Source organism: Protopterus annectens, chromosome 3.part0 (genome assembly GCF_019279795.1).
Source record: "Protopterus annectens isolate FY-2018-M chromosome 3.part0, PAN1.0, whole genome shotgun sequence".
In the NCBI taxonomy this organism is placed as follows: domain Eukaryota; kingdom Metazoa; phylum Chordata; order Ceratodontiformes; family Protopteridae; genus Protopterus; species Protopterus annectens.
The window spans coordinates 1,163,155,901-1,163,180,875 of NC_056731.1; positions in this window are offsets into that span (position 1 = coordinate 1,163,155,901).

Sequence of the window (24,975 nt, forward strand, 5' to 3'; positions counted from 1 at the left end):
TTGTGGGTGCTGTTCTGTTGGCTCATTTTTAATAAAAGAAAAAGAACATTTCATCATGTGTCCATTCTTTCATCTTGTCAATGGAGTATCATAACGTAATAGCTGTCAGCATTGTTCAGTACTGTCACGGAGTACAGGCTAGGATTCAAAGAGAGAGAGAGTGTGTGTGCACATGTGGGTGTCAGGTCAGTGTTCTGTTGCCTATTTTTAGAACATGACTTAGCATGAAGAATATTTCTTAATGAAGACCTCTAGGTTCTGCAGACTTTGTTTTACTGCATATTTATTCAAATATCCACAGTGCTTGTGTATTAACTACTGAACACACAGCCAATTTTGTATGTTTACAAATATGCATTTTCTTATGACATAGTGTTTATTTGATAGCTACACAAGTTATGTGTGTGACAGAGCTAACGTTAGCATAATTCTGAACCTCTTAGCACAAGAAATCTGGACAAAGCCTGACATAATGGGGGGACAAAGGCCCAATAATAGGAATATGTTTTAAATATTACTCTTATAAACTTAGAAAGTTGCTAGAATAACAGGATTTGACTTAGCATGTGTTTTCTGAAGGCCATGAAGTCTGAAACTTAAATGCATGTCATTATTTAGTGACTTTAATTCTCAAAAAATCCTAGTGATTTGCCAGAAAACTATACATTTTATGAGGAACAGACCAATATATGAGGCAAAAATCTTGACATTCTGAGAAAATCTGGACAGTTGATAGGTATGATTAGGCATGCATACAAGAACAGGTGAGCTTGGCAACAGTATGCTCCTGTGTAAGTGTGTGTGTGTGTATGTATGTATGTACACATGCTACTTCTGAAACATACAAATATTTTTTTTTATATACAAACTTTGTGTTAGTTATTCCCCCGGATTCACTATGCCCTGCACGGCATGTATTATTAGTGCAGGAGCTCACGCAGGCAATATGTCTGCCGTGCGATCCAGGAACAGCCTGCATGGACGTGCACGAGAGCTCCTGCACTAATCATGCATGGACTAAGCCCTGGTATGCAAATCACCCCATTTGCAGGAGAAGTCCATGCAAATGAGGTGATTTTACAATCCAGGAAGCTTGCAATAGTCCATGCAAGACTAGTGCTATCTGCAGAAATGTACTCGGTTAGTAACCAAGTACATTTCTGCAAAATCCAAAACGGAGCCGTGACAGCTCCAAATAAAGGCTACATATCATGTAGTAAGCATGCCAATGGCCAAGTATAAGGCCATTGGCATTGCAAACAATAAAGAAAATAAAAAAATCAACTTTTATTTTTTTTATCCAATCTTGGTCATTTAAGCATAGGGCAGTGGCACGCAAATGAGATTGGGGGGGGAATAAGAAAATAAACATGAAATAAGCATTCTAACTAAAATCAGTATTCTGCCATGCAAGTCAATGACAGGCAGAAGACAACCAGGCCAGTGAGTAGTGGTTGCTAAGGGGGGGGCTCGGTATGGCACATGTATCTATGCATTAGCAGGCAATCCTTTGCAAATGAGGGGAAAGATAGGAATCCCAGTTTTCCCCAGCATGTGAGGCAGGTCCCAACAGTGTAAGAGTATGAATAGCTGGATGCAAGACTAGGAGGTAGGTGACATCATGGGTGGGTGTGTCAGGCATACTGTAAGCAGACTGGAGCCCTGTGGCTCGGATTTGCTCCTAGCTTAGCACAGCTAAGCTAGGGGGTATGTCTAAACCTGCCTAGCACTCTTTACAAAGTGTAAGCGGGTGTGAGCACTGTGCACCGGGCTTTACAGGAAGAAAAAATAAGTTAAACCAGGAAATAGCAGCAGTGTGCACATTTGAGCACTCTGTTTGCGCGATGCGCACATGGGCTTAAACAGGGAGGCAATGGAAAGGGAAAACAGCAGTAGGAAGGTATTCAAGGGGAACTAGCATAGCTGGCAGGTGAAATGTATCAGAATCAGCCAATCACACAGGCAGCAGACCAGCCCAGCCCAGAACACTACTATAAACTAAGCAAACATCTTTCCCTCTGTTTTTTCCCACATTCTACACCACTGGTGTATACAAGTGGGGAAATTTTAACAAACAAACCTACAAAATGAGAAGGGCTGCAGCAGGCAACATAGAACAACATGTGCAAGAGGCTGAGGGTGGTGAGGATGTGAATGCTGCCAAACAACCCACAGTGAGGAGATGGAGAAGAGTGTACAGACCCAGGGTATCCTACCAGGGGCTACATGAGCTGGAGATAGTGGAGCGCTATAGGGTGGACACAGAACTCCTACAGCAAATTGTTGAGCTGTGCTGGCCACACCTGACACACCAAACTGACCAAGGGGAACCCATCCCAGTGGATACCAAGGTATGTGTAGGCCTAGGTATACTAGCCACAGGTACCTCCCAAAGCACAACTGGGGATATCATGGGGATCTCACAGGCATCAGCATCCAGAGTATTCCACCAGTTCCTGGATGCCATGTCAGCACATGCCAGTGAGCACGTATATTTCCTCAACACCCATGAGGTGTTGACCAGCAATATGTATCTCTTCCACCAAATAGCAGAATACCCTGGGGTAGTGGGTGCTATAGACTACATGCACATGCACCGGTGTGCAGGGTAGGGCCTACATCAACCGCAGGGGCATCCCCTCTATCAATTGCCAGGTCATTTGTGATGCCCAGGGCATTATAATGAATGTGTGTGCTGGCTGCCCTGGAAGCTATGATGATTTCCACATATGGCATATGACACAGCTGTACCAGAGATTTGCCAATGGGGACATCCCCTATGGTCACCTAGTGGGGGATGCTGGATACACACTGGAGCCATGGCTGATGACACCCATCAGAAATGCACACACACCTGAACAACAATGCCATAATGAGGCACACGCACAGGCCAGACATATAATAGAGCATGTGTTTGGGATGCTCAGGTCACAGTTCCAGTGTCTGGACACATCCAATGGAGCCTTGCAGTATTCACCAGCTACATTTACCCAAATTGTTATGGTATGTGCTATGCTACACAATATGATACTGCAGAAACAGCTGCAGCAGGAACAGCATGGGGCAGGGCCACACAGCCCCCCACCAATGCCAAGGCCTGCACAGGCACAGAGTGACTCAGAGGAGGAACAGACTGAGCCAACCCCAGTAGGCAAAAGGAGGTGTGCCCAGTATGCCCTGGCCTTGGCAAAGAGGCAACGCATAGCACATGCACTGACAGAGTAGGGACCCAGGGAATGACACCTCTCTCTGACTCGCACATACAGTAAAAGGGATGCCAAATATGACACTACCTGTGCTCAACCATGTATAGGAAGTGTACTATGTGCATCCGACATAGGCAGCCCTCCAGCACCATCTGCAAGTCTGGCACACCCTCAAGGTAAGTCAATCAACCTACCAATTGCCAAATGGAGTACAATATGTTGTTACCTGTAGCTATGGTATGGATGTGAGCATGCAATGGAATTTGGTGGCTGAATGTTATGGCAGTAGACACCCATAGTGGCACCATGACATCTGTAACACATACTGGAGTCACCATAGTAGTCAGTACAACACAGGGTGACAAAACCCACTGCAGGAATGTGCTATGTGACATGTGTGTCCATATGACCCACACATGCCAGTCAGGACAGCTCACATACCCAACAATAGTCTCAGCCAGCAGGAAAGGTGTAGACAAACCCAAACAGAGCCTGAGCTATGGCCCCAGAATGATGGCTATGGTTAATCCCCCCCAGGCCTACACAGACAGACCACAGCAGGGCAGGCAGTGGGATGTTAGTTCTGAAGGGTAGGAAGTTGGACAATAATATGTAGGGCAACCAAAGCCACGAACTGTAGTACACTAGTATGCCTCTAGTCAGCATGATAGTTAGCAATACAGAATTAAATGGAGTACCTGACATACCAGTATGGTCATAGCGAATGTGTACATGTTTCACATGTGCCCCCCATATCCTACATAGTAATGTAATAGTCAGATGTGCCACCCCAACCCTGTGTAGAAATGTAGAAATAGTCAATTGTGCCCCCATCCTACATAGTAATGTAATAACAGTCAGGTGTGCCCCCCCACTCCTGTGTAGAAATGTAGAAATAGTCAGGTGTGCCCCCCATCCTACATAGTAATGTAATAACAGTCAGGTGTGCCCCCCCCCAACCCTAACAGTCAGGTGTGTCCCCCCACTCCTGTGTAGAAATGTAGAAACAGTCAGGTGTGCCCCCCACTGCTATGCAGAAATGTAGTAACAGTCAAAGCTGAATGATCGATGGATACCCTGCAGAGACAGCATGCTACCTGTTGGTGTACAACACAAAGGTCAACATTGCAGCACAAACTACCTGAACATGATCCACAAATGCAATACAGATGGCCATACTGGGCATGCTCACACACTTAGAGAAATGAAAGCAATGTCCGTCTACAACATACTGAAAGGTCATACTGGGCATGCTCACACACTTAAACACATGAAGGCCATGACTTCAAACATCAGTGGACCAGTCATATCTGGCAGTTGCAGTTGATAGTGCAGACACTCGTCAGTATGCACCACTCATGTCTTGCACACAAAGTGGATAGGAATACAGACATATATGTCAGGACAACACACTATAGTAAGCCAAAGGTAGACGTACATAGATGTGTGGAAGAGGGTTCACTGTGACAAGCAGCCATCCAGGCCTGTCCCACCCAGCACACAGCCAAAAGGCCCCAAACACATGAGGTGCAGATGTCACTCACTGCAGATACTAGCCACCAGTATCTGTCAGCATTACAGACTACGTGGTGCACGTGCCAGCTGTGCAACATGATTGTACAAGGAAGAAGTCATCTAGCAGCTGTATACATGTACCTGTGACATATGACTCCGTGTGTGCCCACAAGTGGTGTGTCAACCCGTACATGAATAGGTTATGGCCCATGCACACACTGCCCTCCCCATAGCCCTACTATGACAAGCCTGCTGAGGTAATCCAATGTGAAATACACCTTTGGGAAAACTGTAGCCCAGTAATCTCTGTGGCATGTCTCATAACCGTGTAGTGCTGTAGTGTGATAAACTAATTAGATAGGAGTTCTAAGCCCAGCCTTGGCAACAGTGTGTGTGTGTTCGTGTCTGACTGTGTAGAGAGCAATGCTTTTTAGGGTACTCACATTCCTTACAATTCATATACTCAACTTTGGCAAGGCTGCTGATGTCACCCACCTAGAAATACACCACTGGGAAGGCTGTAGCCCAGTAATCTCTGTAGCATGTCCTGTAACTGCGTACTGCTGTAGTGTGATAAAATAGGTAGGTGTTCTAACCCCTGGCTTGGCAATTGTGTGTGTGAGTCTGTCTCTGACTGTGTAGAGAACAACACCTTTTAGGGTACTCACACCCCTTACAATTCATATACTCAACTTTGGCAAGGCTGCTGATGTCACCCACCTAGAAATACACCCCTGGGAAGGTTGTAGCCTGGTAATCTCTGTAGCACGTCCAGTAACTGCGTACTGCTGGAGTGTGATTTAGAACTGTGGTAGGGTTCCATCTCCACCCATGGCAGTTGTGGATGTTTTGTGTGTGTTTCAATGTCTGTGTACAGAGCAATGCATTATACGCTAGTCACTTCCAGTACATTTCAAATGCCCTACTTTGGCAATCCTGCAGATGTCATTCATTGTGAAATACACCTTTGAGGAAGACGTTCTCAGATAATCCCTGTGGTGCATCCTATAACAGCACCATATTGTCTTGTGATATAGACCTCTATCAGAGGTTTTATACCTACACATGTCAGTTGTGGATGTTTTGTGTTTGTCTCACTGTCTGTGTAGGGAGCAATGCATTTTAGGCTAGTCACTCGCAATACATTTCAAATACCCTACTTTGGTAATCCTGCTGATGTCATGCATTGTGAAATACACATTTGGGGAAGGAGTTCTCTAGTAATCCATGTGGTGTGTCCTATAACAGCTCCATGCTGTAGAGTGATATAGATGTCTGTCAGAGGTTCTATACCCACACATGTCAGTTGTGGATGTTTTGTGTGTGTCTCACTGTCTGTGTAGGGAGCAATGCATTTTAGGCTAGTCACTTGCAGTACATTTCAAATGCCCTACTTTGGTAATCCTACTGATGTCATTCATTGTGAAATACACCTTGGGGAAGGAGTACTCCAGTAACGTCCATGGCATTTAACTGCGTAGTACTGTAGTGTAATAAACTAGTTAGGTAGGAGTTCTGCTCCCAGACATGACAGGTGTGTATGTAACTAATATCCTGTGTAGAGGTGGTTGTGAGTGTGTGACATGTGGAGCAGGTTTTGCATATTTCTTATATGGTGGCCCAACTATATATCACAATGTTCACCATACAGGGATAAAAGATGTGAAATAGCTGAGAGGCTGGGGTGCAAAGCCATACCCATACATGTGACATCAAGGCCAGGCAATCACATTTAGCAACCCCAGTACTACCCACAGCACACTCTCAACCCATGTCTCATACACACACACACACACACACACACACACACACACACACACACACACACACACACACACACACACACACACATGCCTATGCAACAGCCAATATGTAAGAAGTACACTGCATAATGGCACTGATAGTAGCTATGGAGTGATAGCAGTGGGCTACAGAGTGCATGTCAATCTGTCCAATACGCACGTACATGCAGACAGTGCACCACCCCCATGTTCCCCAATGGACACCTGCACCACCTGTGGTGCCATCACATGTGACCCACAACGGACATACCATGCCTGACAAAATGTCCTGTATGGACAAATGCCACTGACACCAGGGAATGCTGTTAGCATGCTATCAATGTAGGTGCAGGATAAACCTGCTGGACATTACCAGTTCCTGCCACAGGTGGGCAAGACTGGCACATCTGATGATAATCTGTGTTCACAACATGGGCCAGACACCCCAGGTACAGTTCCACATGTCACTGTACATGCATGTGTGAGGTGTGCACTTCCCAGACACTGTCTATGTCATGGACTAAGGAATACATACATGGTAAGCGATGCACAGCATTGGCCACAAATAGTCACCCAGGTGACTGGGTGGGGGATACAATACCGACCTGTGTGGGCAAATGCAGAAACTACAGCCCTGAGCCACAATGCAGACCATTGTCATGTGGCCTGATGCCAAGGTATACCCATCACCTACCCTTGTATAGCCTGCTGGCGCAGTCGACCACCACACACCCATGCAGACATGCACCCATGCATGTCAATACTGGCATACTGTGTGTTTGGGTGTGTGTTGTATGGTGTGTATCTTCACATCCACACTCACTACAAGCCCCATGGACATACTGCATGCTGCCTAATGTCAGACACCTCCTCATACCCTTTGCCCATACAACCTCCATAGGACCCATGTGGTGCATGTGATACCTGCACAGTAATGTATTGTGGCAATCCCACTACTGATAAGTTGTTCTCCTGGCCCTGCCAAGTGTGTCAATGTGTGTGTGTCCCTGTGAGAGTGTGGCTGTGTTGACGCTGGTACCTGTTCACGTGGACAGGTATGTGTGTGTCTCCTACCATATAGCTACCGTATACCTGTTGCAGATGTCACTCACCATCATATATATGTTCTGAGTGCTCCAAAACAGATAACCCATGTGGTGCATCCAATAACTGCATCGAACTGTGATAGCACTACATAGTTGTCAGGGGTTTGATACCCTCTGCTGGTAGGTGTGTGACACAAACATGCTTCAGTGTTACTCTCCCACCCCTCCCTGACATGTCTTTGCCTCTGTCTGCCTCCCCCACTCCCTCCCTGGTGGATGTGGAGACCTACACCTGCTTTGCTTAGGCAGCAACATGTGTATTTTAAGTGCTGCTCATGATCAGCTGATGGCCTCTGCACGAATTGCAGCCCTCCCCTAGCTGATTGCATGTGAAACAGCTGTGGTAACATTTCCATAGCCAATTGCATAGAAACACACTTCAATATCTAGGAACATCATGGTGGTGTTGGCCCTTTTCATTCACTGTGAGCAGGAAATAGATCTGTCATTTTGCAAACAGCATCTCAGATGGCTTGGGGATTTACCTCTAACAACATACACTTTGGAAAGAGGGCAGCAAACAGGAGCGGGATGTGCCTGACCTGACTACAGACTGTAAGTGCTGCTATACTTTATTTGGAGTAATGTTGGCTTAACAGTGTTTGTGTGGATATCGCTGTCATACGTCTCAATACCCGCCATGTCAGTTCCATGTTTATGAGGACTCCCCATCTGCAGGGTCATCTGTAGACTGGGCAGTGTTATGCCTTTGGTTTCATGTGTTACCCACGGAGCATCTATCTGTGGACTGCAGAAGGTTGTGTGAGGATTGCAGTCTGTAGATAGTGGAAGCCGTGATAGTCGCTAATGTCATATCCCTCATAGAACATATGTTGCAACAAACTCTGTTACAACAGTAAATGTATGAGATTATCACAGCAACATGTCAATATTGGCCCTGTGTATGTGCTTACAGCCACACCTCTGTCAACCTTTGTGCATATGTCAAACATGAAGTGGTGCATATGTGCTGTACACCATAATTAGTGTCATCGTATCCGATAACAAGACAGTGATATATCCAACTGCTACACATGTTATGTACAATAGGGGTTATATTACATGACATCACCTGGACATGCTGTGGATGTTTGTACAGTACTGAGATATGTGTACTCATGGTGAATGTCAACATTGTATGTATTGTTAATATGTACTTTAGCCTGTGTTCAGACTGTGGTAGATGTCATTGTTCTAGATCCCCTCCTATCTGATGTTACATGCTTCTCCACTGTATGGTACTGTATTGGAGTACATGTTTGTAGGGCCATACACACACATGTCCCATACCACAGACAGCCATCAGACCAAACTATGTAGCAGCCCAGTATATGTAGGGTCAGTCTGTGAATGGCACATATGAGGATGGTGTAGAACAGATAGTCCATATACTGTAATATTATGCTAGCTTACCATATGTAGCTGTGGCTGTGTTGTGGTTATGCACTTTCACACAGGTGTATCTTACCCTGTGCTGTGACATGACTGTTGAGCCTGCTATATATGCAGGTACATGTGCATTCCCCCATAGGAGATGTATGCCAGTGTTGAGCCAGTCTGCCTGTAGCCTGCACAGTGCATTATTACATGCCTAGCAGCTTAGTGTACTTATCCAGTGAGATGTCATGTGCAGATACTTGCCAGATGTACTGCTGCTGGGCCTCCCTTAACAGTTATGTATGTCAGACAGAGCAGTGGAATGCTGTACAGATGTATGTCAATATGTAGTGGGTAGTATGTGGCCATGGCACCCCTGTACCAGTGGTCATTATGTGTCAGGCCAGACAGGGGTGTGTTAATGCATAACCTATGGTGGCATATGTATATCAGTCATTATGTGTTATACCCATCTACATGGCTGTCAACATCCATATTGTCAGGCATGGTACACATGTTTTGCACTAAGGGCATATGTGCATACCTCTGGAATGTACAGAGTGCATCAAAATGTCCACATATATTGGCCAATATCTGTGCTGCAGTCCACAGGGGCATTATGTGCTAGCAGCGGTACTTTACAATGATGTCCTTAGAGTGTCTATCAGTAGCCAATGGTACACATGTTATAAGCAGATGTGACCTCCCACACACACACCATATCTAATCCCAATGACAGTAGCAATAGTCTACTAATATACCTGTGATACATACCTGACATCCCCTTGCACTACAACTTTGGGACTGTAGCAGCTGGGGTAGGGCTACACTCCATGTCCAGGATATATGGTGGAAATATATGTACATATACTTATCCAGATAGCCATATATATATATATATATATATATATATATATATATATATATATATATATATGATTACACATGTGTAGTACTTCACTTCCAATTACCACTGTCATGGCAACCACCCACTATAAATCCCTACATCATGTGAGAGTGGTCCCTTAACATTTCCTGTGTGATGGACATCCTTCCTGTGTGTGGGCATCAGTGTTACTGACAGCAGCTAGCAGTACCTCTTACAGGAGGACTGGCACACTCAGGGCAGCCACATATTTGTAGGAGGATCAGGAACTACAGACAGATTGCGCGTAGAGTTGTGTTATGTTTTGTATAGTACTGGTGTTACAGGGTGTGTGTGTACATACTAGTTTACCTTGGAATGTAGTCTGTCTGCATAGCTCACAACTGTGGGCCTATCCTCTTGCTGGCGAGAGGTATGCCTATCATGTTTTGTCTGTCCACCACATAGGTCCTGGGTCAGATATTACACTGGCAGTGTGCTTGTTGAGTACTATCGGTACATGGTACAATCATTTCTGTTTCTAACCTCAGTTCCCTGACTAAGGGTATACTGCAGACTATCCTGTAACACCAGCAACTTGCTTAGTGTATGGCAACAGTTGTCCACATATGTGCCTGTGTTCCAGCCTCTGTCCTCCACCTACATACCAGGCTTTGCTCATATGTCATGCTGTTGGTGGTTGTTCTGTAGTGGGATGTGAGTATAACACACTGCCATTGCTGCCATCAGTCCACTTGCTGTTGTATCCCCCACACATACAGTGGGGCTGGGGCCATTTGTATGGGTGTCACCTACACAATACATGTGTGCCCTTGTGCACTCCAGATGCCAGTGTATGTAATAGTTGTATATGGCCCTGTATTATTGAGTCTAGGGGGGAGCACCATAAATGACCTAGGCTGTTACAAAATGTGAGGGTATCAGGGGTGAGCTGCATTAAGGTATCTGGATATACAGTACCATATACTTCACCTATATTTACATTACTTACATGAATTGGGTTAATGCAAGCCTACTGCCTCCTGCCATACAGACTGTTCTATTTGTCGGTGTGCTTGTGATGGTGGCAGTTATGCCTTATGTGACAGTTGCAACCCATGTGGTCAAATGACGTCTTTACCACCTAATGAGTTTGTACATTGTGTAGACAGAGGCTGCTGAACTACACACCTGCATACATACTGTTGAATGTTTGGTATCCTGTGGCCCAGTTTGTCTTCACTATTGTACAAGTTGAAGGGCTTGGCCTGGACAGCAACAGTTGTGAACCTTTCCAGACTACTGTATTAGTGTAACTGTTTCACAGTTGCATTACTCTGTTTATATGGTTGTCAGTGTGTGAACAGCTATATGACATGGCATATAGAACTGTAATAGTACACGATCAAAGGTTTTCCATTTCTGCAAACCTGTGTGGTGTTTTTCCTATGACCTTTCTCTGGGTACATGTTACAGGCAATGATTATCATTTGTATGGGTGGGCCATACAGTGTCCAGTTGTTCAGGTGTTAACTGTAGGCATAGTGGCTGTTCCATAGTGTGTGCACCTTCTACATATGTATCTTCCTGTACATATATCTGCATGTGTATGTGTAGTCACATGTATATCTATGTATATGTGTATATATATATATATATATATATATATATATATATATATATATATATATATATGTATATCTGTATCTGCATATCTGTGTATGTGTACCTGTATCCAGAGGATGTTGATGGCCTCCACATATTACATTTCCTATGGGAGGCAGACTGTACTGCATGATATGTTACCAATACCAGCCTGAAATCATACAGGTGGGACGTAGTACTGGTAACATCTTGTGCCCATGTCATGTCAGGTCCTGGTTATGGGATCTGCAACACTTGGTAGTGAATTGCTGGGCGGATGTGTTTGGCTGTGGGGGGGATGCATGTTCATACAAAATGTATAGTGTGTGGCACCTCTCTACCCCATTAATGGTGCATATGGACATATGTATGTTTGTTAATCTGCCATTGCTATCTACAGATGTATGGCCATATATACCTATATAGATATCTATATCTGTTAACATATTTATAACCATGTCCGTATATACCTACATAGATATATATATCTGCGTACACATATGTAACTTGCTGTGTGTATGTAGACATATAGGTGTAGACACATATATGTGTCGATGTAGGCATTTGCATGTATATATGTTCATATATATTGAGATATATGTAAATAGTTTTAGAAATGTATATATATCTACCTATATGGATATGTTGTATCTGTTTAGATATTAATATACTTAGACATATATAATCTAGATGTTGGTATACATTCTCTGTACTGTTGCATGACTGGACTAGATGATATGTTTCTGTAAACATCAGATGTATTTGTATCTGGCATGGCTTAGTGATAAATCACTTTGTCTATGGTGGGGAGGGTCCTGGGTTCAAGACTTGCAGGGGCTGTTTATTTTGTTGCTGGGCAGAATATGACCCGTTGGATACAGAGTGATTAAGGCACTTTTGAGCAGTTGTAAGAGGGTTTAAGCCTGTTTGCACAGGAGTAAGCACTGCCTATACAGGTTAATCAATTTAGAAGCTGACTGAGTGTAAGAAACTGTAACCGGAAGTTAGCAGTGCTTACCATTGGGCAAACCCGCGCAAATCCGCTTACAACTGTTTAAAAGTGCCTTAATCACTCTGTATCAAATGGCCCTTGTTCTGCCCAGCAACAAAATATATATATATAGAAATCATAGAGCACATAACAAAGACATATATGACCACAGGCACCATTAATGGGGGTGAGGGAGCTCAAGCAACATACGTCTTACACGTATCGATATTTTACCCCTCCCCAGCCAAACAGGTCTGCCCTGAAATATAATACCAACTGGTGCAAATCCCATGACCAGGACCCGACATTACATGGCCACAAGATGTTAACAGTAAGCCATGCCACCTGTATGATGTGAGGCTGGTATCGATAACATATACAGTACAGTCTGGCTGCCATAATGAATGTACAATGTGGAAGCAATAAAACATTCCTAAGATACATATACAGAGACATAGGTATGCAGATACATACATAGATAGATATATATATATATATATATATATATATATATATATATATATATATACATATATGCAACTACACATACACACACAGACGTATGTCTAGGAAGATACATAATTGGAGGGTGCACACTACACTGAACACCCAGTATCCCTACAGTTGCAACTTCATCAGATGGACAGTGTATGAGTCACCCATATCAAAGACAATTGTTGGCTGAAACATATACCCACAGAGAAGTCAAAGGATGTGACACAACACAGGTTTGCATACGTTTTAAAGGTTTATTTGTGTGCTAATACATTTGCATATGCCATGTCATATAGCTGTTAGACTTTGAAATACATACAAAGAGATGAATGAAACCCTCAAACAGATCATTTATTACAGTAATCTGAAAGCATAACATATGTTGGTGTCCACGCCAAGGCATTCAAGTAGTACAACAGGAAAGACAGACTGAGCCACAGAATAACAATCAATCAACAGTAAGTAATGCAGATATACAGGCCAGCAGCCTCTAACTACAGTTTGTACTCATTCCCTAGGTGGAAAAGACCTAGGTTGACACAATGGGATTTATCTGTTACATAACAATCCATAAACTAAATCATCACATTTGCACTGACAAACAGAACAGGCTGTATGGCAGTAATCAGTAGGGCAGCAATGTTCACAAGGTGAAATGCATGGTAATGTACAGCCACATGCCTTAAGCCAGCTTACTCCTGATATACCTCACATGTTGTAACACCCTAGGTTAATTATGGTGCTCCCACCCCCCTCGACTGACTTACAGGAGCATATAACAATGTTATATACACTGACCTCTGCACTGCAGAGGAGCACACATGTGGTGCGTATGTTCTGTACACTATTATTCATTGACATCATACCTTATAACAAGCCAGTCAGATAACTGACTGCTGGACACGCTGTGTATAGTACTGGCCTTTACTGAGGACATGACTTGGACAGTCTGTGGTTGTGTGTACAGTACTGTGGTCTGTGTACATAGGGCAGGAGTCTGCAACCTTCAGTATCCCAGGAGTCATGTCTGTCCCCTCTCCCACCAAAGTAAAGTCATCGGGAGCCACAACAGCTATCTGACCCCTAAAATGAAGATAACACTGCATATAAGGTTTCAAATATTATTATACTAAATATGACAGAACTAAGTGTATCAGAGCAATACCTAACATCCGTCCATAACTGTGTTCCTGTGTTGGCCCTGGTTGATCTCTGTGTGTGTTTGTGTGTGGGTGTGGGTGGGAGGTGTGGTACAGTGGCCATTAATCCTCAGAGGTACAGGTAGCCACTACAACAGGTTGTAGGAGCTGCATGTGGCTCCAGAGCTGCAGGTTGCAGACCCTGAGTTAGGAATTTGACAACAGTCTGTGTATTGTGCATATGTACCTTGGGCAATGCACAGAATGTGGTAGATGCAATTGTTCTTTGTCTTGTACTATGTGATGTGACATGCTGCTCCAGTGTATGGTACCCTATTTGTTCATATGTCTGTAGGGCCAGGCACATGTGTCCCATACCACAGACAGCCAATGGACCTCACTGTGACATGACCAGTGTATGTACGGTTACTGTGTGAGTAGCACATATGAGGATGGTGTTTATCAGATGGTCATTATAGTGTCATATTAAGCTTGTGTATCACATGTAGAGGCCAATGATCACAAGTACATGTGTATTCCCCCACAGAAAATATAGTCCACTGTTGTGGCAGTCTGCCTGTATTTTGCACAGTGGTTTGTGACATGCCTAGCAGCCTAGTGTAATTACACAGTGTGCTGTTATGTATATTTGCAGGACATACTGCTGCCAGGCCACCATAACTGTTGTGTATCTCTGACAAAGCAGTGGTCTGCTGTACAGATCACTATCTACTGGGTGGTATGTGGTCATGTGACCTCTGCACCACCAGGTATTGTGTCAGGACAGACTAATGTGTGTGCTGGCATACACTGTGTGGGCATATTTAGTCCAGTATTGTTGTGATATACCCATGTACATAGCTAGTAACATCCACATTGGGAGGCATGGTGCATGTCTCGCATGATGGGGAAATGTGTACACATCTGGACTGACCACAGAGTGACAGACTGTCCACATATATTGGTCATATCCTTGCTGTAGTCCACAGGAGCAGTACTGTGCTGCAGTGGTACTGTACTATGTTTACCTAGGATGTCTGTATGTAGGCAATGGCACACGTCTACAGCAGATGTGATCTCGCACACCCAACATGTCTTTTAAGACAACCCCTATTACAGTTGTAACAGTCTACAGATATACCTGCAATACATCCATGACATCACCTTGTACTAAGAGGTTTGGACTAATGCTGCTGAGGTTCAACTCTACTCCATGTCCTGGACATATGGTAAACATATACGTGTACATATTTATCCACATATCTATAGAGATATATACACATATACATATCCACATACATATATGGACATCTACATATCCACATACATATATGGAGATATGTATGTGCAGATATATACACATACACACTCACATATATACATATACACAACAATGGCTGCAACAATTGCCTAAGCTTCTGATGTCATTCAAAGGGAATCCAGTATCTGTGTGCCTGGTACAACATGATTGACAAACCATAATGCTTTGACAGAGATGGCCTGCACCTTTTGCCCATGGAATTCAGGTTACTGCCTAAAGCTCTTGCCACCCCCATAGAGCTGTTTCTAGGCAAGGTTCAAAGGACTAAACCCCCCACTGTAACAGATACACACCTGCTAAACTGTATGTAAGGCTACTCAATGCTAGAAGTATAAACCTAAAATGCACTCTCACAAGGCACACCTACAAATGGAGATCATTGATATCTGTGCAGTAACAGACAACTGGGTCGATGCTCCAGAGAGCACCCATGCAATACCAGGCTACAACCCCTACCACACATTTGGGCCACCAAAACAGGACCACAACACTACAGGTGGAGATGTCTCCATATTAAACAAGTATGCACACCTCCATGCTTGCTCCCAACACAATGCATCTGGAAATCTCCAAGTGCAACTAACAGTAGGTGACACTGCAATCAAAATTGTAGCTTGCTACAAATCCCCCATCATGGTCCAAGATTCTGACTACACCTTTCTAAACATACTGGACATATTCAGATACAAGCAAACAACCTAATATGTGGTAATTTCAACTACCCTGCCATTAACTGGGTAAACTACTTGGGTATCAACACCTTTTCCCAATGGTTCTTAGCATTGATACATTCCAATGTCCTGGATCATCTAAAACATTGTCCAATCAGGGGCTACAATATCCTACACATGGTCATTACTAACATGGGAGATAGATGCACCACAGCAGTGTTCACCCCATCATTGGTAAGGTCAGACCATAAGCTCATCACTGTTGACATCCACATCCCACCCCTACCCCCAGGAAGGAAACCTCTGTAAAAGCCCTCTTAAACGCCAAATTCATGCTACTCAAGCCAATGGTGACAAGCTTTGTGACACCCATGGAGACGGGAGCTGAAAGATCAACTGTTGAATCCTACAATAAGGCACTGCATGAGCACATCCACTCCTGCCTAAATTGTGTCATCCCAAATACAACCTAGATGCTCTTGTCCACAAATATGAAGCCAGTCTGGTGATCCCCTGCCATAAACAAAATATACAACAGAAGGAAGAAAATGTTGAAGACAAAAGGATAATCCAAGGATGTAAACAACTCCCTTACCAGCCTCAGTAAGAAGCTGAGATCCCTTATTAAATCCTTCAAAGCTAGCTATGCAACTAACTTTGCCAAAGATTCCAAAGTCAACCACAAGCCATTCTATACTTATGTCCAGATTATAAAATGGCAATGCTCAGAAGTGCTCTGAGTTACAACAGAATGGCATTAAAATGAACTGATGCCAAGGATTTAGTCAATATCCTGGCAGATCGATTTAGTGACACATTCCCCCCCCCCCCAGATGACATCCCGGGCTGTGTACTACATGAAGTACAACATGTACTGGCACCACACCTAACTGTCATGATTCATCATAGCCTCAACTCAGGCTTGTGTCCAATGAGTGGCACATTGCTGCAGTTATCCCACTTCACAATGGGGATACCCCTTGGATCACAGGAAATACCGTCCCATTAGTCTAATGAGCCTGATCTGCAAGAGCATGGAATGCATTATCATGGAACTTATAATTGAAGACATTGGCCAACCTCAAACACTGGCCCTCACCCATTTTGGCCTGGTGGAGGGCCAATCTTGTCACCTGAACCTGATTTAATTATTTGGATCAGTCTCCAGAGCTATGGAAGAGGGTAAGGTGGTCTACACAGCCTATCTGGACCTTGGCAAGACCTTCAACACCATCGCCCACTCTGGAAACATAGACTAACCTACTAAGCCGGAAATAAAGTCCTATACCACTCAATGGGTTGCCACATGGCTTACTGACAGAACCCGACTGTAGAAGTAGCCGACTACAATTACAGCTCCAGACGAATGACACATGGAGTACCTCAGGGATCAGTCCTGGGATTGCTGTTGTTTGGCATCTACTTCTGTGAAGTACAGGACTCTGGCTAACAAATGTCATGGATCACCGTGACCTGGGAGCCATTACTGAATCCCCACATGATGTGGATACTCTACAAAAGGGCCTTGCAGACACAGATGTTTGCTGCAGAGCCATGGGCTCAAGCTTACTGCCAAGGAATCTATAGTTATCCCCTTTGGGAAATACCATGTACCCATGATTTATCACATATGTGCAAGTACACTAAATAACAAAAGTGTGATGACAGACCTACAGACACAGGTGGACAGTGCTCTCACCTTGAATAACATTGCCACAACAGTGAGGAAATCCTTCTATATGGCGCACCTCTTCACTAAGGGCTATTTATCCACAGTAAAGGAGGTAAATGTCCCATTGTACTCATCCATCATTGCACACATTATAGAGTACTACGCACCATTTCATATGCACCTCATGAGACATCTGCAACAGATGGAAGGCCACAGGAATACCCCACTAAACAGATCACAGGCATAAAGCAGATGCCCTATGCTGACCATCTAGAAATATCCAGCTATACTCTGTGGCATATCGTCTACTCAGAGGCAATCTCTGCTTAGCATACAAGGCCATGTCAAACCCTGTGTAATGACATCTGTCATAAGTGTATGTAATGCCATGTCCAATACATCCATCTATGTGCTGTCATTACAGTAACAAGTGGTGCGAGTGTCATGTCTGGGACACACGAGTATATGAGACCTGCACAGCACTATGTGTCTATCTGTGTGAATGTGTTACATGCAGGGGTAGTAACCCAGGGTGCATGCTGTCACACTGGCATGTAGTGTAACATGGTGGTACTACTGTAGACAGTGCTGTCCCAAGCAAGGTTAGACTGGTAAATGTACTAATGACAACAAGCACACCTGCAGGCATAGCTGGACTCTGAGGCCTCACTGTGGTGTTCCTGGGGTGTGGGCTGTGTCAGAGTATATATCTCCTTCTGGAAAATGACCAGACATGTAGAATGCAACTGTGGAGTACCATCTGTAAAGCACATGTTAGTGAGGGCGTACAACATGTAGTAATGGCGTGCATATTATTGTCAAACATCCATCTGTCGACACAGTCATCCAAATGCATAGCTATTTGCCAAACTGATGTCTGTCAGTCCCTCTACAGATGTGCAGATGACGTGTATCCAGCTGGAATACATACAGACAACCTATGCTTGATTGACACTGACATGTCTGCCCAGCTGTATACTAACTGGCATATATAGGAGACAGCACCCTGTACGGACAACATGCCACAGGTACCTACACTACACTACACTACCACAGCCAACAGAACATGCTTGGGTACAGGTCTCCATCACAGACAGTAATAATGTGTTGTAATGCATGTTGCATACATGTCAACTGGATCACCTCAGTGGCCATGTGCAGAGGGCACCCAGAGGATTGGCTGATGCATGTCACTATCACCCTGATAGTCACCAACATGGTGTGTATCGATAGATTGCCTGCTGGCACATGGCATGATATTGATGTAAACACACCCCCTACACAACCCATCTCTCCATGGACAATAGCCAGTTACACAGGTATGACCACCTGCAACAATGCACCACAGTACCGACAATGTGTATGTGTGCCTTACTGATAATAGCAGTGTCTGTGTGTTAGTACACCTGTAGTTGGGAATTCCATGACAGCCTTCACAACCACCCCAACAGATATTGACATAGTCAGATGTTGCTGCAGCTCTATATTGGACATGACATGTACCCTGTTACACTCCTCTTGCTAACAGCTACATGAGCCTTGCAGTACCAGCACAACAGTGTTGTGCAAATGGGTCGATAGGCATGGGAAACCTATTGAGGTCTGGCAAGTATGTGTATGTGTGCATGTCTGCATATCTGTAGGGTACACCATTCTGAGACCACATATTCCTATTACACTACACATTGCCACAAAGTAGTAAAGATACTGTTGTTGCTGCCCATAGGTGAGGCATGGCAATGCAACACCCTACTATGCCTGTGGTATGTGCATTACATGCATATCCATGTAGTACCACTGTTGTGATATACAATGGGTTGTATTGCAGTTGTGGCCAATGTGTGATAGTGGGTATATCAGAGTGTCATCATGGGTTGCAGTGCGTACAATAACCAATGGGGGATGTGGGTCCTGTGTACACTGTTATTACACCATGGTACACCCAGTATATGTCCCAAGTACCACATTATGTCGACCAATGCCACCATCAACCATATAGGTAAGTGACACCACAATACAGGCCAGTTACACATGTGCTGTGTGCAGCCTACCTGTAACACATTGGACACACGGACTAGTTAGTTATCACCAATAGGCCCAGGTCTCTTGGATGTGTGTCTGCCTGTTATGTGTCTGTCAATGTGTGTATGATGGTATGTCACACTATGTCTTATCCATATACAACCATTACATCACTCATTACCATACTGTACATGTCTGTGTATGTTCTGCAAGTAACATGTAAGCTGGTGCACAACTCACCCTACACGTTGTGTGGTGTGTGCAATGAAAGCCACACAGTTCATTAGCACTACATACCTAGGTAGGGGTCAAGTCAGAGTGTTGCCAAGTAAGAGTGTGCATGTATGTGGATGGGTCTACATAAGGCTGCAGATTATACATGTCCCAGTTGGCCACCTGTCTATGTAGCACAGGCACTAACTGTTATAGAAACCTGTGACATGTGTACAACTGTACTCCAGATATGTCATAGCCATGGTGTCACCACAGTGCCATAACCCTTGTGGAATCTGACTGCAGACCATCCTCCTGTTCGCACATGTACACCTACAACACATATGGATAACATTATGGAGATCACAATCAACCAGTGTTACTACAGATGACATGCATCATAGCTGAAAGGCTACACTAACTGACATGTATGCATTACACATTACTACTTAAAACATGTTATACTGCAGTACATTGCTGCACTGTATTGCAGTCACCGTGTGCATCAGAACCATATTAACCTGTCCCTGCATCGATGTTATGGATGACAGGGATGTGACACAGGTATCATCATATGCACAGGGTGTGTTGCTGGTTTGCCAGAGGCCAAGGGTGGTCCATACATTTGACACCATGTGTGTGGGTGAGGGGTTGAATTATTGGAACGGGGCATGCTGATGTGGTGTGTGTCAGTATGGTGTTGGCCTAAGTGTGTGCATAGTGTGTAGGTATGCATGCACACAGTTCTGCCATTTGACTGCCCTATGCAGGTGTTTTTGGACAGCTGCAGACCATACCTGGTAGAGTGTTCAGTTCACTGCCTCCGGCCATGGACACGGTGACTGTGCCTGACAGGGGTTCCATGGGCATGTGCAGGTACAGGCCTTGAGGTGCTACTCTCCCCTGATGATGACAGGTGTCCACTAGAACCATGTCCCGCATGGAACTGTCCAGGGCCACATGCATGAGGCCTGCTTTGGTATGGTGTTGACAGCACCTCCAGTGATGTGCTGGGGCTACTACTTCCACTATGGGAGTGGCTTTGCATCCTAGCACATCCACATTGACTGCCAGATGGTGTATCTGGCCTACGTCCACACAGCCGTTGCACCACTCCCACCAGTTGTTCGAGCACGGACATACCACAGTCGAGGAGGCCCACCATCTCACCCCACCGTCTATCCATGATCTCATGGTGTTCATGGAGGGCAGCAGCAAGTTCCCAGATGTTGTCACTTACAGATAAGTAAGCAGCCCTCTGGTGCCTCAGACCCTGTCTGGTGTACATTTCCATATGTGCCTGTGCCTCCATGACAGGCTGAAACATGTGCCTGGTGGTACCAGTTGTGCCGCCTCTGCCAAGGGCAGGATGAACAGTGGACCTACCTCAAGCACTCTGGCACATCCACCTATGTGATGGCCTGCCGGAAATCTGGCTATGCCTGCTGTGGACAGACACAGCTGGCATGGTCACCACATTACCATGTGCATTGCCACTAGCCACCAACTGTCACTCAGCTATGGCCACTGGTGATGGGATATGTATAGGCGCAGAAACTGTGAGTGGGGGTGGGGTGGCTAAGAGGGGGGTGTCAGCTGTTGGTACTGTGTCCACCCCTGACAAACCCACCTGTGCCTCAAACATAGTCTCATCATTGACAGTGTCTGCATGCACACCAACATCAGGTAGCCTGCAGGAGGGACCCTGACCCACCTCGCCACCTGTGGGGGGAAGATAGAAATGCACTTTAAGACCTGTCCAGCATTGGATAATAACACACACACACACACACACACATACGCACACTTACACTCCACCTTAATACCTACCTACCATATGTTGCCCATCATACATCACACCTGGTGACATACACTCATTAATGCCATTCATTAACATTTCATTCCTCTAAATGCCTACAAAAGTGACCACAACACAACACCTGTTACTCCATTAAGTCCATGTCCTGAGTGTAGTACTTTGTACATAGCCTCACTGCTATCATTCAGTGTTCACCCTGTGTATGTTGGGATTTTGTGAGCTTGGCCCCTATATGTGAGGTGCTATGTTCCCTCCATACTGTCGCACACTGTACTGTCATGTGTACATATTGCTCAGTAAATGCCTGACATGCTGCACAATCAACCTATCAAGTGACAACTGTGATATATGTATACACTCCCTGCTGTTGTCTAGTAATTCCCCAGTGCATCTGTAATGCTGCCTACATGGGTTGTCATTCACCTCCCTGCTGTATGCGATAATGAGGGTATACCTGGTATCTACTTCCCCTCCCAGTACATGTTCCATGCTACAGACCTTAGTAGAGTATCCGCTGTACTGTGATTACATATCAGACAAGTATTCTTGTTTTGTCTTGTGTCAGTCCACGTCCATGTACTAAAAGGGAAGTACTGCCATATGAAAAACTTCACAGCAGTCACACATGTGTATACATGGCCACCTACACAACCACACACACATGCACACAGACATCCTACATGTAGCAACCTCCCTCCACTACACCACATTGAACCTATCGACGAAATTAACACACACACACACACACACACACACACACACACACACACACACACACACACACACACACACACACAGGTGAGGTTACACAATGGTAGTACACACAGTCCTCCAATTACCGAACTGTACACAACAGCATGCAGTGCAGCCCATGCTAGCAACAGTATACATGTGTGTGTGAGGCATGGCTTGTGTTAGTAGGTGATACCTCTCTGCCTGGGGAACACTGCACCCATGTACATAGTTTTGCTGTGCACCTGTTATGCACCCTGCCATGTACTGTGCACCAAAACTCACAGGTGTACATCCCATTGCTGCATGTGTAGTACTGTGTCAGTTATGTCAGCTGTAATGCTCACAGCCCCTATGTTTTCCAGCAAAACATACCTGGGTTGATGTGTGGTCATATGTCAGTTGTAAATGCTTGATGTGTGGTTTTCAACTCTCAACATTAGCAGACCATGTATGAACAATCCAATAGTATTACACTGGCAACTGCCAGATCATACCATGGCTATGGGGAGTCTACACATTGTTATTGATGTGATGCACCATTCCTTGATCTGCCATGGGACATCACCTTATATTTTAACAGTACATGAGCCTGATATGTGCCATATGTCCTGTACATCCACATGCAGTGTCTACTAAAGGTGTTAGGTGTGCAGATGCTGACTGCATTGCATACAGTCCTGTGTGTGCCTATGTATGCACACGATTATCATGACATGTTGCTGCACCCATTGTTATGTGTACTACAGCAGTCACTATTCCTGCAAGGGGTATATTAGCATGGCCCATCTGCATTTGCTTGTGTATGGTCAGTCTGCCTACACATGTTCCCCAACTGTGCATGATTGCAAGGTCTACTCATATGCACACCCCTTGGTGTTTACACACTGCTGTCACTATTTCTCTGGGTGTAGAGTTACTTCTGCCACAATTACTGACCCTGTCTGTGTGTAAATACAGCCATTCTTACCATCCTTATGGCTCCCTGCTGCAGTGCACTGGTGTGTCATGCTGACAACCCCTCCCCACTTTCAGCCTTTTCACAGATGCTTGACAGATATTGACTACACATGTGTGTCAGTTTGCAGTGCACCATAAACTGCACCACACGTGTTACAGCCAAGTCCCTGTTAATAATGTGGACCACATTAATACATTATGCCATACTGTACATCTGTAACAGTTGCCATCATAATACTGGTATATAATCTGTTGGTGCACTGTACAAGGGTGATGTTTCACACGTGTCCCTACTGTAGGCTGTGTGTGCCACCATTATGTTAATCCCTGTGGACAAACTTCACAATGACAGGACGTTAGTTATCTCGTAGCCATCTGACATACCTTTTGCAATACCACATCATGGTCACCACTGTGATGCAGTGCATTTCATAGCAACAATACATGAACATGTACAGCATGCATTCAGGGTAGGTGTGTTAGATGTGTGCATGGCATATACCATAGCCATTACATGCCCTGTGTATTTGCAAGCATCAGTAGAAACCATATTCACCAGCCAAAGGCTACTGCCTTGGTGGTATCCTGGAGGGGCCTGCATAAGAGTGTGAGAGATGCAATGTTAGTGGCCACAGCTGTGGCATTGCTACAGGGTGGGTGCAGCATTACACTACATCAGTGGTACAAGTCCACAATACTAGCAGTTATGCATATCTGTTCATTACTACTATGCAGCAAACAATATTTATGGCGTCAGATATGCATGATCTACAAGGCAGAAGTACAGATAGCTATGAAGAGGATGAGGAATGGAAAGGCTGTTGGTCCAGATGACATACCTGTGGCTGCTTGGAGGTGTTTAGGAGACATGGCAGTGACATGTTTAACCAGGTTGTTTGATGGAATCTTGGAATGCGAGAGGATGCCTGACGAGTGGATGGAAGGTGTTTTGGTACTGGATGTTTAGAATAAAGGTGATGTGCAGAGCTGTAGTAACTACAGAGGGGTAATACTGACCATTCACAGCATGAAATTATGGGACAGAGTAGTGGAAGCTGGCTTAAGGAGGGAGGTGATTATTAGTGATCAGCAGTATGGTGTCATGCCAAGAAAGAGCATGTGTCTTTGTGGATTTAGAGAAAGCATATGACAGGGTGCCTAGAAAGGGGTTGTGGTATTTTGTGAGGAAGTCAGGAGTGGGTGAGAAGTATGTTAGAGTGGTACAGCATATGTACAAGGGTAGTGTAACAGCACTGAGATCAGCAGTGGGAGTGACAGATGCCTTTCCGGTGGAGGTGGGATTACATCAAGGATCAGCTCTGAGCCCTTTCTTGGTTGTGGTGGTGATGGACGGGTTGACAGCCAAGTTCAGACAATAGCCCCTGAGGACTATGCTGTTTGCAGATGACATTGTGATATGTAGGAAACAGGTTGAGGAGACCCTGG